Here is a 10539-nt window from a genome sequence, read left to right as displayed (position 1 = left end):
CCTGCATGTTGTGGCATCTTCTTTCTAAATTTTGCATCAGAGTCCTTTTAGTCAAAACTATTTTGACTTCCAGAATTGTCCCTGTCCTGTCTTTAGTGCCCAGTTCTTCAAGCTGGTACTTATTCTTGGTATTCAAAAGATTTATGAGCCTGGTGGCTTCCTCGGGAATTTTTCCTAACTCTGCTCTTGTCCTTTGAACCTATTCTTGGGCTACCTTTACTAAATCAATTTGTTCAAAAATTATTTGGATTGATGGCCAAACATCATTCATTGACTGAGTGATGTCGGCCCAAAGAATTTTCCTAATTTCTGTCAAGGGTTTGTCAAATGTAAGGTCTTTTTCTAATGATTTCACCCTTTGTTCTAATCCTTTAATTTCCCTTGTCTTTTTTGCAACATTTATCTTTGAGAGATCATACTTTTGCTCCAAGGTAGCAAATTGTTCTTTTACCTTTTGCAGCTCTATAACTTGGAGCTTCAATTCCTCCATTGATTTTTCTAATTCATTAGGGCTAAGACCTGAAATTCCTGCTTGTGTTGTACCTACTGTTGTTGGTGTTGTTACTGCCTCTACTGTGACCACTGGAACATTAGGTGCCAGAGCTGTTCCAAGGGTGGAAGGGACTAGAGTGGAAACTACTGGAATCACATTGGGAGGTTAAGAGGTCGACTCTCCTTGCTTGTCCTTCAATGATTTCTCCAATTCTTGTTCAGTTTACTTTAGGTTCTCATTAACTTTCAGAACTAAATCCATCAGTTCTTCTTCTGTTCTTTGTTGTATAACCTCAGCTATTTGTGTGTGCCGTGAAGGTGGCAATTTTAGTTGCTTCCTCAAAGCAGTGATGTCTTCATCCTTCTTTTTAATTAAGGTTTGTGTAGCCTTCACATCTTTAGGATCATGACCCAATCCAATGATCAATTCTTCTAATGTTTTAATCCTATTGTCCTTAGCCTGTGAGGAGGCTTTCTCTAGCTGTAGTTGGGCAGTTGTGTTATTCAAAGAATTTTCCAGCCTTTGGGCCATCATAGCCTTACCAGTCAAGGTGGAATAAATCATCTCTCCAGTTTTTTTGTGCAATTCAATTTGATCCAAAGGATAAATATCCTTTGCCATAACCTCAAAATTGGTTCTGAGATAGTTTGCTGTTGATTGAGGCTGTTGCACTTTAGGTTTGAAATAACTCATTATCATTTTACCTTCCTTGATGTCATAGGATGAATTCAGTTTGTTTTGATTAGTAGGAGCCATTTTCAAATATTGATTGTAAACCTGAATCCTCAATGGATCATTTTTTGGCTTTTATTTCCATAAATGTCTTCTTGATATCTAAAGTGTCCTTTCCTACTGGTCTAAAAGATGATACCTCTGCACTTTGTTGTCTCTCTAGCTCCAGTCTCTGTGAGCTAGTAGATGTTCCACCTACTGGGAATGTTTGATGACTATCTTTTTCTTCTTTCCTTTGACTATCAGTAGTCTCTTCAAAAAATTCCTCCTCTAAAAGAGGATTTAACCTTTGCCTTTTTGCACCAAGCTACACTGAGGGTCCACTGGCAGGGGTAGCTACTTCCATGTCTCTTTTCTTATTCCTTTCCTCATTCAGAGGAGTCTACAAGATTGGAGGTTCTCCCACATTGCCTTGAGTTGGGGGAGTTTGCATTTGGGACTGTTCCTTGGAAGTTTCAGGCTGTTTTGACATTGTAGATTGCTCTATGGTGTGAATGCTAATCTCTAGCCCCTTTCCCTTGGATGTTTCTGTAGCTGGTGTATTGGTCTATTGTAAGTCTCTTTCAGAGGTCCTAGCTGTTGAGGCACTTATTCCTGATGCTGATTTCTGGGAACTATCATGATGTACATGCCCAAAAGAATCTAAGTCAAGAGTCTTTTCAAGATCTCTCATTACATTTTCAATATTCACCTGCTCACTCTCAGCAGCTACTAAGGTCCCCTCTCTCCATTCATCCATATTAGAAAACTGTTCAATTTCTGGGATCCTATGATGCATATAGAGGGACAACCTATTCTTCATTCTTCTATCACAGATAAAGCCCTGAGGGTCATATGGGGCCCAACCAAAGCTCTTTTGTAATCTAAGGTAGTTTTCTAGAATCATTTTTGCTGCTTCCCTTGCTTCTCTACTGTTGCAGATGAATGGGCCTATTTGAAGTTTGATCCTGAGCTATTCTTTCTTTTTGGATTTGGTAAAATCGATCAAATTTGTATTACACATCTGCCTATAGTATTCCAATGCAAATTGTTGCATTGGAACATAGTTTCGTAATTTGAAGAGGGCAGGCTCACAACCATATATCCTGAATTCTGTGAAATTCTGATATAGGTACGAATCTCCCACTTTGTACTGTTTAGAAAATTGAAGGGTCTTTCTAATATCACCACTAATACTGGGAGGGGAAACCCCTATCGACAAGGTAGTTGCTGGATGAATGAATAGGTCAATGAATTCCTTATAGGAATAAGGGGTTTCAAAGGAATCATGGAAGACTACAGACCAGAAGATCACAGACCTTGGATATCCTCTGGTTTCAAGTTTTAGGACAGGGAATGGGAAGTTGTCTGATTGATAAAAGAGCATAAGATGGTATATAAAGGTGGAGTACTTGAAAACTCTTTCATTTTCCAGTCGCATGAACTGGTCATGAATCTTGTCAGCAATGTAGGAGGCAAAGTCATATTTGACAGCAAAGGGTTGTCCAGGAGTAAAGATTGACAACATTGCTAGGGATAACTCATCAACAAATTCACTAGTATTGAAACCCATTATTGATGATATCATGTCAATTATGAGTTGTCCCATATCTGTGAAGAAAGTTTGCATGTAAGGAGGTGGGCCATCAGGCTGATGTTTTGGTGACATGAAAGTTTGACAGAGGTGATTGAGTTCCTCTTGGGATAATTTAGTTGATTTCTCAAGTAAATCTCCTATGGAAAGGGGAGTCAGGGCTTGACTGGGATGAAACTGTAACATTTCATTAATTGACTCAGCAGTTATTGGGAAAAGAATGGTTTAGCTTCGGGACATGACTACTCGACGATTAGGGTCATAGTTGGCATGGAAATGATGAATTATTTATGGGAAAACATGAATTGAGGGTAGAAAATACATAGGAAGGTTGGATTCCCATAGTCTTAGGATGTTAGAGCCATTTAGACATTTATCTCTACTTTGGAAAAAGACTCTCAATTGATTTTTGTCAGTGATGAGGTCCTTTATTTGGAAGTCCCTATCAGCCAAAGGCAAATAGTCTAAATTTTTTGGGGATCATTAACGGGTGCAACATTCAAAGATACAGGGGTTTCCATGTCTGGTTCTTGTGGATTCAGACAGAAATAGTGATTTTCTATAAAAAAAATGGGCAAAACAGAGGGTCTAGGAACTTATATGATGAAAACAAAGACTGAATTGTAGTGAATTTGCGTCTTTTCTGTCAAATTACAGTGGAAAATGAGAACTTGTAGGGTTTCATTGGGAATTTGGATAAATACCTGTGTTTGGGGGATGAACAGTGAAATTCAGGTACTAGTTGTGGCTAAGAGGCTCTCGGCTGCATCGACTTCAAGTTTCGAGCAGGTTGGCAGCTAAAAACTTTGAATTATTGAGTTTGACGTTCTTTTGCATGGGTACACAAGTTTACAGTATGAGGAAATGAAAATGACATTGTTTGTTTTATTTAAAAATTCAAGGGTTGGCAGGGTTTTTTGGTTTCAGAATGTGTGATGTCAGCGGGGAGTGACATGACAGTTTTGTCGTATGCGGGAAGGTGGTAAGCGGTTTCATATCGCACTGCTTTTGGGGATGGGTGGTATTAAGCTCGGAGCCAGTGATTCCATAGATTTTGTGGTGCGTGGAGGAGACGTTGTGTGAAAACCACTTTGTGATTTCACGCTAATGTGTGGTCACAAAGGGGTGCCCGATATCAATGATAGCCATTGGATGTGGGAGGTGCGATCGGACGACTGATGGGAGGCACGATGCGATGGGATTTAACAACGGTGGGCCCAACATAATTAAGGTTTAATTAATTATATCGAGGCTGGTATGATAGGTCGAGGAGGTTCTTCATTAACGTGAGGGTTAATTAATCCCTTATTAATGCAGTGGGGGATTAGGGATATTAACTAGTTACAGGTTAACTAGTTAATCCTCGTTAAAATGTATTTATCGTTATAACTTAACTAAAGGGGCAGGATATATAGAAATTTGGGATTTTTAATAGTTTAAAAAATACGGGATAGGGTGAATTTTTGTGCGGGAGTTACATAATATAAGTTAATAGCTAATATGGTAATGTAATGAAAAGCGCCAAGTAAAAAACATTAGAATTGTGTATTTAACTTAGGCTTGAATGAAAAAAGTGTTCTTATGGGGTATTGTGTAATTTTCCTAAGTAAAATAGGATTTTACGTAGGAAAATAATTACGACGGTGAATGAGTGTTCTTATGAATAATTTTAAGTACTTTAGGCATTATAGACTAGTGGGCTGAGGGTCCGGTCCCTCCAGAAATCAGAGAAATGCTCTGAGACCCTCTAATTTAGCAAACGCCTTGGTACTTAGGGGAAATTAGTGAGAATTTAGGGAAAAATGAAGGGGGAAGTTAAGTATTTGACCCTGCCTTGCTTGAAATGCTTTCAGTGTAATTTCTGCCTTATACTTACGATGAAAGTAAAGATTAACACTTTTTAGAGTCATTATCCATCACACGTAATTCTGCAACATCATCTACCTACCCTACCTACTTTAACCTAACATTTTTTTCTTCTTTATTTGGGTGCATTTAGACTGGCAAACCCTTATCAAACTTTTCTTTTCTTTTACATGGAGAAATCTATCTAAATCTAGCCTTATTACATCCAAGGGCTCAGATTAAACTGTTGAGCTCCTTTTATTCACTCTACCTATCTACTTATCTATCAAGATTAAACTGTTTGGTTAGATTTTATTCTCTATCTCTAAAACATAAAATTCAAATATGAACTAGCCAAGCTTAAGATGTTTGACTGTTCATCAATTATGGCATAAGTTAACAAGCTACACACAATTGTTTATTGCACAAGAGTAAAAATTAGTGGCATTTAAAGTTGCACACTTTCCTTGGTCTTTCTTTTGATGGGGTTCATTTTCTTTCATTTTTTTACCATCTTTCTATTCTTTTCACCCTTTGATTTTTCTTTTAGGGTATACCCTCTTTACATTTTTTTAAATTTTTTGATTTTTTGAAAATATGGAAAACCTTTGCAACAAGGAAAGGTATGAACATATTACATAGCTCATCAATTCAATCATGATATATGACACCTACTGGTATAGGAGCATAACAAAGGTTTCAGACGTCACTGAAAGGGGGTGGAATATGTCATATACTAGGATGTGTGTATATGAATATCTCAGAACCTTTGACTCCATAGAAATGGATTATCAAGAAGAGATATAGAAGCAACCCCTAGACTATGAGCACATACCATTCTAGTGTAGTCTTTGTCACGAATATGGCCACCTATTTCGTGAGTGTCCTTTGAAGATGAAGGAACGACCCCTCAGTTGTTTAACAATGAATGATGGGTTTACAAGAGTTTCTAAGAGGCGACACAATCAAAGGAATCAAATTCTTTTCAATACAAGGTGAACTGAGAAAAATAGACAGAAAATAGTTCCTTCTCTCTACTCGAAGCAATGTAGGAAGATAGTCAGGAAGTCGAAGTCAAACAAATGGAAATTGTTCCTATTGAGCATACTCAGGATAAGGGGGCCTTGAAACATAAAATGGGTGAAGAGGAAAAGATACAAACAGAGTCAATTTACTGGCCTTGCTAGGCTTTGAGGAAGTACTTCCTCTCCTTGACTGTAAAATTTCAAAGTTGTAGAAAGAAGAGCGAATATTTGTCACTATGGTCAATGAATGGGCTGTGAAGGACCTTGCTGATCTTCCAAATGAGGAGAAGGAAGGGCATTCTAAGGCCTATCTTCATTGGAAATAAATAAATGGACTGTCCCAGGAGACCCAATAGCACAAGCTTTCCAAGAATTTAAAGATAAAGGCAAGGAAATTTTATCAAAAGAATTGCACAAAGAGAAAAATAAGAAGATAACGAAGCCAAAGCGAGAAGCACATCAACATATGGGGAATACTCAAAGTATCTCAAAACAGGTGCTCACTAGCCCAAGGAAGTGTTACTAAAGTCCTTGCACAGTACTAATGAAAATACTATCTTGGAATAGTAGAGGACTAAATAGCAAATGTAAACAATATTACCTTAGGGATCACATTAAAAAGAAGAATTCAGCGATTGTAATATTACAAGAAATGAAACTAGACATGGAGAGCATGCATGATATCATTAGTTTTTGTTGGAAAGGTTGGGAGCATATGTCTCTATTAGCCACGTGGAATGCACGTTGAATATTCGTTTGGTGGAACCCTAAATGGTGTTTGTTTAGCAATGGTTTGCATCTAACTGAATTCTAACTGGTAGATTTCAATAGGTGGGAACCGAAGAGAATGTATTCCTTTCAGCGGTATATCGTCCGTCAACCCCCCTTGATAAAAGACTCTTTTTAATAAATTACAAGATATCAAACAACTTATCAGAAATGAGTTTTGGATTATCGGAGGAGATTTTAATATCATTATATCGCCCCAACAAAAAAAGGGTGGTATAGGTAGATTGGATCCCATATCGATGAATTTTGATTAACTGCTTGAAGCTCTCTCTCTCTCTCTCTCTCTCTCTCTCTCTCTCTCTCTCTGTAGTTGATATTTTATTAACTTCTTGAAGCTCTCTCTCTAGTTGATATGCCCACAAACAATGGTTCTTATAATTGGAACAATCATAGGAGGGGGATACCAGATTGCTTGCAGATTAGACAAGTTATTGGCATCAGAGAATATTATAAAAAAACATTTATATATAGAATTTGTTATATGAATGTGTATGGGCTCTGACCACTGGCCAGTTAGACTGGAAATTGATCTCAAAGAAACTGCATTAAATAGACCCTTTCATTTTGAAAGTTTATGCTTCAAATCAAAATATTTTGTATATCTCCTTAGCACTTGGTGGGAGGACATCACTATCTAAGGAAATTCTGAGACGAGAATGTTCCAAGTGAAGTTGAAGTAGCTAAAATATCATATCGAAAATTGGAATAAGAAATTTTTTGGAAATATATTTAAGGACAAGAAGGAGCTGGAAAACAAGATGTCATCGATCCAACAAAGGATCATTTGGGAGGGTAGATACATTGAGTCAGCGACTAAGGAGATCGACGTCCTTGCAAACCTCGAAGATAGAATGAAGCATGAGGAGATTCTATGGAAGGGAAAGTCTATAGTTTAGTGACTAAAGTAAGGAGATCTCTATACTAATTTTTTTCATAATGCAATGATCCAACATCACCTTCACAATAGAATTTTCTCCATTAGTGATAAAGATGGAGGGAGGCACTTGACATAATATGGAATAGAAGGAGAGTTGGTAAACTATTTTTCTAATCTCTGCTCTGAGACTAGACTAACACCATCCTCTACGGGCTCCACACTTATAGTCATCAACAACATCCCCAAAATGATCAGCAAGGAACAAAATAACGCACTAATGCAACCAATCTCTTTATCAGAAGTTGAGGCACTAGCTAAGAATATGCCAAAAAACAAGGCACCAGGTCTTCATGATTTCACCATAAACTTCTATCAGGAGTGTTGGAATTTCCTTTCCAAACAAGTTCATGAAGCGATAGAAGAATCAATATGGACTCGGGGCATACTCTGAGCAGTAAATGTAACTTTTATTTCATTAGTACCAAAGACATGGAATTCTCGGAGTCTGGAAGGCTACATACCAATTGCATTATGTAATGGAATTTATAAGATTATAACTACTGTGATTGTGAATAGATTGAAACCATTTCTCCCAAATCTCATATCTCCATAGAAGGCGAGGTTTGTAGAGGGAAGGTAGATTGTGGATGGAATCATAGTAGTTCAGGAAATCATCCACTCACTAAAGCGGACCAAACACCCATGTATGTTTGTAAAGTAGGATTTGTTTAAAGCTTATGACAGAATTATATGGTCCTTTATATTTGAATTCCTACAAGCATTTGGATTTGCAGACCCCTAATTGGAATGGGTTGGTTCCCTTGTCTATATAGTTTGTTTTTCAATTTTGGTCAACGGATCACCTTCTCAGACTATTCATCCATTTAGAGGTATTAGACAAGGTGATCCTTTGTCACATTTTCTCTTTATTTTAGTTATTGAAGGCCTCAGAAGAATGTTTCAAGAAGTTGGAGATTCGAATTATATATATGGACTTCATTTGTATGCAGAAATTAAGATTTCCCCATCACACATATTCATTTTGTTGATGATGTTATACTATTTGGTCTCCCTACCAGGACAGAGGTTCTTAGTATGGAGAAAATCCTCAACATTTTTATGCTAGCCTCTAGAGTTGTGGTGAACAATGAAAAAATACAGTTTTTTTTAATTTCCCAAAACTAATACAACAAAGATTATGTCATAAATTGGGATATACTAGGGGTACGTTACCAACCAAGATTTTAGGGATTTTTATAGTCCAAAACTATCGAAAGGCTTCCATATGGCAGAGATAGTGAAGAAAATAGGTCGTCAAATGACCAATTGGTTTTTTGGGGCCCTAAATCTTCCTAGTAGGCTTGTCTTCATGAAATTAGTTTTTCAAGAACTTCCAAATGATTAACTATAACTAATTTGCATCCCAAGCAATGTATGTCAGTCTCTTAGAATGCTTTGGTCATACTTTCTATGAAAGGGTTTGGTCGCAACAAATAAATGGGCCCTGATAGGATGGAACATACTAACACTACCAAAGTTGCATGGATGTTTGGGACTTAGGGATCCCTATTTCATTAGCAAATCCTATGCAATGAAGTTTTCGTGTTCATGAGTTTAGGGTGGTTCCCAAGTTTGGAAGAGGGTGTGGAACATGAAATATATTTCACTCAATCCTCAAGTGGAAAGGCTGAATATGGACATTACGATCAAAGGCTATGGAATTTTTAACTGCTTATGATGCAAAGGCCAAGGTTAAAAGTATTCCATTCTAGGAAGCACACGATGGTAAAATGACCTCTTTTTTATAAGAATAATGGAAACAAAACCCCCTCTAGTAGATAATAGTAACCTTAGGGAGATAAAAGAGTGGACTAAATCTTCGGGTCATTTTAAAGTAGCTGACTATTGGAGCATGAGCCCTTCTATCCATGGGTGGAAACAATGGAAAACACAACAAGATTGGGAAAGTTCCAATATTCTCCTACCGTGGGAAGATTTCCAATGATATATTCAAGTTATAAGAATATGAAACTCAGAGAAAGGATATATTTTGTGCTAGGGAAAGCAAAACGATCTCACGTTCTCTGTAAATGAACCATACTTGACATTTCTAAACCTACATAATCAAGAGGATGGTCAAATATGGAATGTTTTCTGGAATATAAGGGGATGACCTAAAGTTTCCACTTTTGTATGGTTGATATCATGGGTTCATGCATTAACCTAGCATTGACTACAAACAAAGGGATTTGTAGGTCCATCAAGATGCTCACATTGTTTACAATAAGAAGAGAATGCCACCCACTTATTCATCTCTTGTGCTTATTCATAGGAGATAGGGCATTTTACTTATGTTCTATTTAACCAAATCATACCAAAGGTAGTGGATGTTATGGCTCGGTTATTAGACTAGTATAGTAAGGAATTTAAGCTCCCGTGGGTATTATCAGTGTGGCATTTATTTATGGTTTTCTCCTTATGGAATTTATGGAAGGGGAGAAATATGAGGTTGTTTGAAGGTAGAAGTCGACTGTCATATATGTTACAAGAACAACTTAGATCCAATGTGCAAGAAACTTTGGCATTTCATCCGCCAGATGAAACTGTCGGGAAACAGGATGATGAGTCATTGCTTATTTTGAAAAAACTACATCTCCATGAAGTTGTTGGACCTTCAAATCGTAAAAACAATAGTAAAAGGAAAAAATTAGAATGTTTATTTCAACCACCCACTCCATATTTGGTTGTGTTTATCTTTGATGGAGCATCACAAGGCAAACCATGGGTGGCAAGTATAGGAGGGATATTGAGAGATGATCAATTGAATTCATTATACACTTAAGTGTTTATTGTGGAGAAACCACAAATAACATAAGTCTGGGCATTGGAAAAAGGACTCCAAATTGCAGCAAGAAGAGGAATCCATCTGTTACAAATTCATGGGGACTCTCAAATTGCGATCAACATGGTGCAAAAACCTCTGTTGGGTCATCCACCCGAGAATGTGATTTCTAGCTGGAATTTGCAAGACATAGTAAGGAATAATAGGGAACTTTGACTATGATTCGATTATGTTAGCCATGGTCCCACGAAGAGGGAAGATAATTAGTTATATATGCTTTAGCTAAATGGGCAGTTGTGAAATTGAGGTAGCTCTAGAGGAGGAGTGGGTGAATGGTTGGAACATGATTCTATCCTCATACTA

The sequence above is a fragment of the Pinus tabuliformis genome, chromosome 8 (assembly GCF_031772625.1).
Source record: "Pinus tabuliformis cultivar Carrire ecotype Pingquan chromosome 8, CPIR1, whole genome shotgun sequence".
Taxonomy (NCBI): Eukaryota; Viridiplantae; Streptophyta; class Pinopsida; order Pinales; family Pinaceae; genus Pinus; species Pinus tabuliformis.
The sequence above is the reverse complement of the archived record's forward strand: the minus strand, read 5'-3'. Positions refer to the sequence as shown.